This window comes from Monodelphis domestica, chromosome 2, assembly GCF_027887165.1.
Source record: "Monodelphis domestica isolate mMonDom1 chromosome 2, mMonDom1.pri, whole genome shotgun sequence".
In the NCBI taxonomy this organism is placed as follows: Eukaryota; Metazoa; Chordata; class Mammalia; order Didelphimorphia; family Didelphidae; genus Monodelphis; species Monodelphis domestica.
Window position 1 is genome coordinate 495523805 of NC_077228.1, and position 9361 is coordinate 495533165.

Sequence of the window (9361 nt, forward strand, 5' to 3'; positions counted from 1 at the left end):
GAGGTCCTGGAACTCATGACTCTGCCCTCCATCTAGTTAGAGGGTCCAGCACTAATAACCAATGTTAATCTTCCTCTTTAATGTCACTATTTAAAATTACTATTCCCAGGTTCCTTGGGTTCAGGATCCTGGGGTGCTCCCATCTGAGTCTGAAGGAAGATGATGGTTAAGGTGGTGGTAGTGGTTTGATTTGCCTTGAACATGCTACCTCCCATCCCATCTCTCCCACAGAACCATGCTACTTCAAGTAGGCTGGCTTGCTTGCCTTGTGTATGGGCTTTGGTTGACAGATAGTAGGGATGGCTGGCCTTTTCTTTCCTGAATGAAGAAGTTGCTTTCCTGAATGAAGAAGACCAGGAGGGCTGAGCTGGAGGGAATGAGGGAAGTTAGAGAGAAAGACAGAGAGAGAGAGAGAGAGAGAGAGAGAGAGAGAGAGAGAGAGAGAGAGAGAGAGAGAGAGAGAGAGAGAGAGAGAGAGAGAGAGAGGGAGAGGGAGAGAGAGAGAGGGAGGGAGGGAGGGAGAGAGAGAGAGAACCTTTGAGAGAGCACATCTAGAGGGAGGTGTAAAGGCAGCAACTCAACTGAATTGTATCAACCTTCTCCTCCAAACAACTTAAAATAATACCTTGATGATAACTCATATATAACCCAGATCAAACTGCCTGCCATCTCTGGGAAAGGGGAGGGAAGGAGAGAGGGAGACAATTTGGATCATATAACTTCAGAAAACTTATGTGGAAAATTGTTATTATATGTAATTGGTAAAATTAAATTAATTAATGCCTCAAATCAAATTTTGGAGCAGCAGAACCAACAAAAGGTCAAGATAAAACAGTCTTCTAGCCTAAGAAAACTTAGGAAGCCAGTCAGCTAGAAACATCTTTGATATTAGGGTGAGGGTCAATCCTGAGAGCATGTGAGGACATCAATAGCAGCCACAGAAGCAGTGGCAGCTTTGAGAGCTCTCAGAGAAGACATAGTAAGACAACTGGTTAGAAAAAGATTATATGGGACCCTTTGCTGGCACTTGGGGTACAGCTGGCACTGATTGGCAACTCTTTTGCTATACAAAGTTCTGGGTCACAATTCCAGGACAGAGAGAACTACTGGTGGTCAGTTACAAGGAAGCAGGAGACCTAGTCTTAGCTCCATGGCAAAAAGGAGCTTTGGCATTTGTGGCTGCAAGAACATAGGGACCCTTCCTGATCACAGACCAGGAAAGCAGGATCACAAGCACCAAAAACTTACAGACTCCAAGAAAACAGAAGCACCAAAAATCCTGATGCTTGGAATAGCACCTCCTCACTCCCATGTTGAACAGAGCCCAACTTTAACATAAAGTACATAATCAAGAAATAGTCTTTGGAAAGAAATTAACAACAAAAAAAGAACTTAACCATAAAAAACTACTATAGTGACAGGGAAGACAGATCACTTAACTCCAATTGCCTAGCCCAGTGTTGATGAACTTTTTCAAGATTGCATTTCAAGCTGCATATGTGCCCCACAAATTACCCCAGATAACAGAGGGAAGTGCTTGCTTTGGGCAACTGGACAGAGGGATGGGGCATGCAAAAAAATGTCCTCAGGTGCTGTGCAGAGAGGAAACAGAGCAGCCCCCTCTGTTCCACCCTGGCACCTGTACCATGTCTTTGCCAACATTTTCCTAGCCCTTACTATTCTGCTTTAGAACTGCTTTGTGGTGGTAGCTCTAAAACAGACAATGTTTTGTTTTGTTTTTTAAGAAAGAGATTGTCAAGAAATTGCCCCAATTTCTTAGATCCAGAGAGTAAAATGGAAGTTGAAGAAATCTCTCAATCACCTCCTCAAAGAGATACTAAAATAAAAATTCCCAACTATTGTGCTAAAAGGAATAATAAAGTGGAGGAATTCCGTGGAGACTGGAACAACCTCCAGGAAGTGATGCAGAGTGAGAGGAGCAGAACCAGGAGAACATTGTACACAGAGACTGATACACTGTAGTACAATCGAATGTAATGGACTTCTCCATTAATGGCTTTACAATGTCCCTGAACAATCTTCAGGGATCTATGAGAGAAAAAAAAAAACTATCCTCAAGCAGAGGACAAACTGAGGGAGTAAAAACACCAAGGAAAAGCAATTGTCTGACTACAGAGGTTGAGGGGACATGATCGAGGAGAGATGCTAAATGAGCACCCTAATGCAAATACCAACAACAAGGAAATGGGTTCAAAGCAAGGACACATGTGATACCCAGAGGAATTGCACATCGGCTAGGGGAGGGGTGGCAGGGAGGGGGGAGGAAAAGAAAATGATTTCTGTTTCCAATGAATAATGTATGAAAATGACCAAATAAAATAACGTTAAAAAATAAAATAAATAAAATAAAAATTCCCAGCAATAGTATGCCAAATTCCAAAGCTCCCAAGTTAAAGAGAAAATACTTTAAGCAACCAGAAAGAAACAATTTAAATATTATGGCATCACAACCAGGATAATACAAGATTGAACAGCTTCCACAGAGGGGTTAGAATATGATATACTAGAAGGAAAAAAGAGCTAGGATTACAAATTAGAATAATTTGCCCAGCAAAATTGAGTCTCATCCTTTAGGAGAAAAAATTAATATTTAATAAAATAGAGGACTTTCTAGTATTCCTGATGAAAAGATCAGAGCTGAATAGAAGATTTAATAAACTCAAGAAGCATAATAAGATAAACATGAAAGAAAAAACAAGAAAGAAAAATCTCGAGGACTTAAAGTGGTTAAATTGTTTACATTCCTATATGGGAAGATGATATATGTAACTCATAAGAACTTTATCATTATGAGACATTAGAAGGAGTTTACATTGAAAGAGGACATGGGTGTAAGTCAGAATGATCTCATAAAACATACAAAGGGGTGAGAAAGGGAGATTCACTGAGGGAAGGGAGAAGGGAAAGGTGGAATGGGGAAAAGTTTCTATCAAAAAAGGCACACAAGGGGGCAGCTGGGTGGCTCAGTGGATTGAGTCAGGCCTGGAGACTGGAGGTCCTAGGTTCAAATCTGGCCTCAGACACTTCCTAGCTGTGTGACCCTGGGCAAGTCACTTAACCCCCATTGCCTAGCCCTTACCACTCTTCTGTCTTGGAATCATATTGATTCCAAGATGAAAGGTAAGTGTTTACCAAAAAAAAAAAACAAATAAAAAATTAAAACAACGTTATTAAATCATTAGTGCAGGTGTTTTTATATTCTATTTACACATGAAATTGAGGCTCTGAGAAATTAAGTGACTTGCCTAAGGTCACCAAATTAGTAATTGGCAGAAGGGGAATTCTGGCCAACCTTCTTTCTAGTAAGCTGCAACTGTTCATATCATCATCAAAGTGGCTTATTATAAGCATCTTGTATGTGTATTGCTAAAGTTTAAGAACAAAAAGGCAAAGACTGATCCTCAAGAAGCTTAGGGTTATTATGAAAATTAAGAGACAAGAACACAGGCATTTTTTGTACAAAGATCACAGTCCTAGTTCCTCTCTTCCTTTCACTTGTTCTAAAAATCAGCATCATTTTTCATTAAATGTCCATTCTCTGCTTTCCCACTCATTTGCATAATGTCCAGGCAAACCTTGCATATTCTATATAAACCTTAGAGGCCTGTTTTTGGGTAATAATAACAATTCTCTTCTCTGTTTGGCTTAAAACTTCCTACCAACTAACTTGCCGGTAGCAATTCACAAATGTTTATTCCCATTTTCCTTCCTGTTTCTCCAGAATGGATAAAGAGTTAGTAATTTGCCCTTTGAGAAACTGAGGTGTGGGAGTTTCATGTGGCCTAAAGTCTTCTGACCCATGATGGTGAGCCTGACGAAGTGACTCAGGATTAGGATTCCTCTTTCCCATGTCTACCCAAGACTAATCTGTCTCTCTCTTTCCCAGCAAGGAAGTGCTTACTTCCTTATTTCATAAATAAGTGCTGGGTTGGGTTTTTGTTGTTGTTGGAGGGGCACAGCCGGAGGAGTTATCAGTGTAGTGGTATATTCAGAGCCCAAGTTCCAGCTCTGGCTCTACCATTTATATGCAGTATCAGTATAGATTAAGTCACTGAACCATTCTGAGCCTCATTTTTCTCATCTGTAAAATGAAAATTCCTATCCTTGTCTATTTACCTCATTGGATTATTTTAAGGATTAAATGAAAACCTTGTAAATTATCAGACACTATAGAAATATACGTGCCTATTATTTATTATTACAATACCTTGCATCCAGGGACAGAAAGGTGTTATGGAAATGTGTAATAGAATCCAAACGTCCTGTTAAATGAGCAAACTGCTCATTTAAGTCTCTTCCCCTGGAAATGATCCCCAAAGTCATATTCTACCTGGATTATCCTGGTAGGAAAAGACAAGCAACCCTAAAGAGGGTAGGGATAACGGGATAGAATGAGAAAAGAGGGGTAAGGTGACAAGAAAGGAATGAGGAAGGATGGTTACAGAGCAGGGAGTTGGGAAGAACAGGTTAACAAGCAGAGGGAACAGGGTGAAAGGCCATCATCAATAAGCAAAGCCAAAGATTTATGAAACAGAGGAAGGAGCAAGCAGGCAGGGAAGGTTCTGCAACCCACACGCATCTGCTTTAGCATCTGAACACTACTTGAGGATTTACCTGACATTTCACAACACTCTATTTTCTCCTGACCAAAGCAAGGTTTAGAGGACACAATCCCTTGAACATAGTAGCCACACACCAAATGAAGGAAGGTATTCATGCATGTATAATGTTGAAGAAACAGAGAAAAGTTAGAAAGAAAAGTACTAATTTTTATAAGAAACCACTTGAACTACAACCCCAGACCACTTCTATACTCTCTTTTCTTCTCTCCTCCTTCTGTATTACTTCAGATAGCCATCTTATCAGCTTCCATGGATTCAGAATTTATTTTTTATATTATTATCAAATTTATTTCTCCAGCCCTCTCTTCTGTAATCCAGAAGTTTCACAACTCCAACTGTCTATTAGTCATCTTGAACTAGCCATCCCGTAGAAATCTTAAACTCAACTTGTCCAAACCGAATTCCTCTTTCCCCTCCCAACATCTTCCTTCCTAATTTCTCTATTATTGTCCAGGGTATCATTACCCTTCCAGCCACCCAGGCTCACACCCTCAGTAGCAATCTTTATTCCTTCCATATACAAACTGTTGCCAAATTCTATTGATTCTATTTTTTCAAATCTTGAATTCATCCCCTTCTCTCCTCCAAGATGGCCACCATCCCAATACCTCATCACCTCACATCTGGTCTATTACAATAGCCTTCTCCACTCAGCTATCAGAGTGATCTTTCTAAAGTATAGGTGGACCATGTTACTCCTCTGTTCAATAAACTTCCATGATTCCCTAGTGCCTCTGGGATAAAATATCAAATCCCCTGTTTGTCGTTTAAAGCCTTTTCTAACCTCACCTCTTTTTACCTTTCCACTTCTTGTACTTTGCCCCTCTCTACAGACTCTAATTCCAGTGAGTCTGACCTCCTTACCACACTTCAGATGGTACTCCATCTTCTGATTTGATCCCCCATACCTTGGGATTCTCTCTCTCTCCTCACCTCTGCTTCCTCCTTTCCTGGATTCCTTCAAATCTTGGTTAAAATCTCACTTTCTACAAGAAGCCTTCCCAGGTTCTTCCTAATGCTAGTGTCTTCCATCTGAGATTACCTCCAGTTAATACTGTTCATCTTGTTAATACATGGTAATGTGCACATTATCTCTCCCTGTTAGATTATGAGCTCCTTGAAGAAAGGGACAAGTTTTTTCCTTTGTATCTCCATTGCTTAGAATGCCCAGCATATAGTGGGCACCAAATAAGTGCTGATTGATTTGACTGTGCTTCATTGCTAGCAAGACCCCCAGTAAAAAACATAAGCCACTGTTTTCTTTCTCCTTTTTAACTTTTCCTTTCCAATGTAAGTTTGCTTCTGTGTCTCTATTCCTTTCTTAACCCTCAACTCCTCAATTAAATTCTCCCCTATAACAAAGAAAAACAATTAAGTGAAAATCACCAATATGGTGACCATGCCTGATACTGTGTATGATTTTCTGCATTGCTAGTCCCCCACTTCTCTTCTATGAACCCCAGAAAACCACTGTTTGCTTTTTTGCTTTTTTCTTTCCTTTTTTCTTGATCATTTTACAATCTAAAGATGCTTCCAGTGGCATTTCGTTGTAGCAAAGGACTATTAACAAAGTGGATATCCATCAACTACAGAATAGCTGAGCAAATTATGGTGTCTGAACAGAATGGAAGAGTATAGCTCTGGAAGAAATGACGAATATGTTGAATTCAGAGAACCTGGGAAGATATGTATGAACTGAGGTGAGGTGAAGTGAGCAGATCCAGAAGTATGAATTTTATACTGAACACAATAATGTAAAAGAAGATAACTTTGAAAATATAAGGAACTTTGATATAAGTAATGATCAATCTTGACTTATGAAAACTAATGATGAAGCATGCTTCCCACATCTTGGCAGAAAGGCAATAAAGTAGAGGTGGGAATGAGGCATACATTTTTGGAAATATCTAGTGTATTGGTTTGTTTAATTTGACTATATTTATTTTTTTAAAAAAAGAAAGGTTTCGGGAGGGAAGGAAATAATATGATTCTTGTAACCAAGGAATAATGTTCTAAATTGACTAAATAAAATAATTTAAATTTTAAAAAGAAAAGCTTCTTTTATTAAAAAAGGAAGCATTGGTGATAAGGAGTTAAGTGACAGAGGTATAAAAGGAAGAAAGAAAAGAGCTAAGACACTAAAAATTGAAAGAGGGGCAGCTGGGTAGCTCAGTGGATTGAGAGCCAGGCCTAGAAACAGGCAATCCTGGGTTCGAATATGACATCAGACACTTCCCAGCCATGTGACCCTGGGCAAGTCACTTAATCCCCATTGCCTAGCACTTCCCACTCTTCTGCCTTGGAAACAATACATCTTATTGATTCTAAGGCAGAAAGTAAGGGTTAAAAATACTTTTTGACAGAAAAAGATAAGAATTTCAAAGAGGGACCCAGACAAGGAGGACCATGTTGTTACTATCAGGTTGAATTTAATATATGTAGCATGTAGCACAAGCTCCGTTTGTGAGAGGCTACCCATCAATTGGGGATTGGCTGAACAAGTTATGGTATATGAGTGGGATGAAATATTGTCATGCTATAAGAAATGATGAAGGGGAGGGTTTCGTAAAAACTTAGGAGAATTTACATGAAATAATGTTGAGTGAAATAAACATAACCAGAATAATTTATGCTATAATAACAATATTATAAAGAAAAAACTTCAAAAGGCTTGGAACTCTAATCAACAGGATGACCAATCACAATTCCATAAGACATGATGAAATGTGCTACACACCTCTTGATAAAAAGAGGATAGGGGGCAGCTGGGTAGCTCAGTGGATTGAGAACCAGGCCTAGAGATGGGAGGTCCTAGGTTCAAATCTGGCCTCAGATACTTCCCAGCTGTGTGACCCTGGGCAAGTCACTTGACCCCCATTGCCTAGCCCTTACCACTCTTCTGCCTTGGAGCCAATACATAGTATCCAAGACTGAAGGTAAGGGTTTAAAAAAAAAAAAGAGGATAGACTCAAAGTGCAGATTGATTCATTTTTCTAACACGGTCAATATGAGAATTTATTTTGTTTGAATATACATTTTTGTAACAGGTTTTGTTTTTGTTGTTTTTTAATGGGGGAAGAAGAAGAAGGATAGGAGACAGAATTCAGATATAAAATAAAATAAAATTTGATTTAAAAAAGAGAGGGAAGGAGGGGTTCAGTGAGATGGCTCAGTGCATAGAGTGTCAGGCCAGAAATGAGAAGTCCTAGGTTCAAATCGAGCTTCAGGTACTTCCTAGCTGGTAAATCACTTAATCCCAATTGCCTAAACCTTACCATTCTTCTGCCTTGGAAGCAATACTCAGTATCTACCCTAAGACAGAAGTATGGGTTTTTGAAAAATTAAAAAGAATAAAACAAACTTTTTAAAGAAGGGAAGGAGGAAAAGAAGGAAAGATATGTTTAAAAGATCACTTTTCTATGCAATCTTCTTTTCTGTTCTTTGTATAGTTAAATGTTCAAGTTCATAATAAAAAGAAAAGAGAAAAAAGATGCATCAATGCCTTTCCAAATAATTTTGTATTTATTTGCGGGTGTACATATGATTTTCTCCATAGAATATAAGCACCGTTAGGGTCTTTTATTTTTGTCTCTGTAGCCTGATTAAAGGCAGTTAAGTAGCACAGTAGCAATTCGGAAAGACCTGAATTCAAATTTAACCTCAAATGCTTAATAGCTGTGAGACTCTGGGAAAGTTATTTAGCCTGTCTGCTCAACTATATACTAGGAATAATAGCTTCTACCTGCCAGCATTTTTGTGGGGATCAAATGAGATCATAGCTGTAAAGCACCTGGCACATAGTAGTCACTTCATAAATGTTTGTTCTCTTTCCCTGATCTCCTGGCGCATACAGGTGCTTAATAGTTAGTTACTTATTAAGTGATTGATGTTATATCAAAATGGCCCAAATTTCCTCATTCTTCTTTGCTAATTTTGACAAGTAGGCTAGATGACAGAGGTTGTGGTAACCAAGGTAGCAAAATCAAGGAGGATTGTGTGTGCATGAGAGAGAGAGAGAGACTGAGAAAGAGAGAGAGGTTCTGGTCCTATTTCAGATACTGAGACTAGACAAATCACAGCCTCTCAACCTATTTCTTGATCTGCCAAATGGGATATCATTGGTTCCATGAGATATTCTGAAAATATAATTTAAAAAATTATCAGATACCATAAAATGCCTTAGAAATGTAAGAAACTGCCATCATTATTATTTAATATGGCTGGGATGTGTGGTGTAGGAAGGTATATGAATAGTGGAGAGAGAGACTTTTCCCTGGTCTTTGTCACCATATTCACAGGCATATCAGGAAGTAAAAAAATTGAAAAATACTCATCAAGTTTATTTCATGCTTCTTTTTTTTTTTAACCCTTACCTTCTACCTTACAATGGGTAATGAGCATTGGTTCCAAGGTAGAAAAGTGGTATGGTATAGGCATTTGGGGTTAAGTGACTTGCCCAGGATCATACAGCTAAGAAGTGTCAGAGGCCAGATTTGAACCAAGGGCCTCCTATCTTCAGGTCTGGCTCTCTATCCACTGAGCACCCTTGCCTGCTTCTAAGTAGGTCATACTCTAAGAGAATTCCAGAAGTAAAAGTAAATAAATAAATAAATTGACATTCTCCCACCCACCAGCTAAGATTTTGACAGTAATTTGATGGACTGGGAGGGATTTCATTAATGTGTTAACACTTCGTTGTGTTCTCATCCTAATTGACT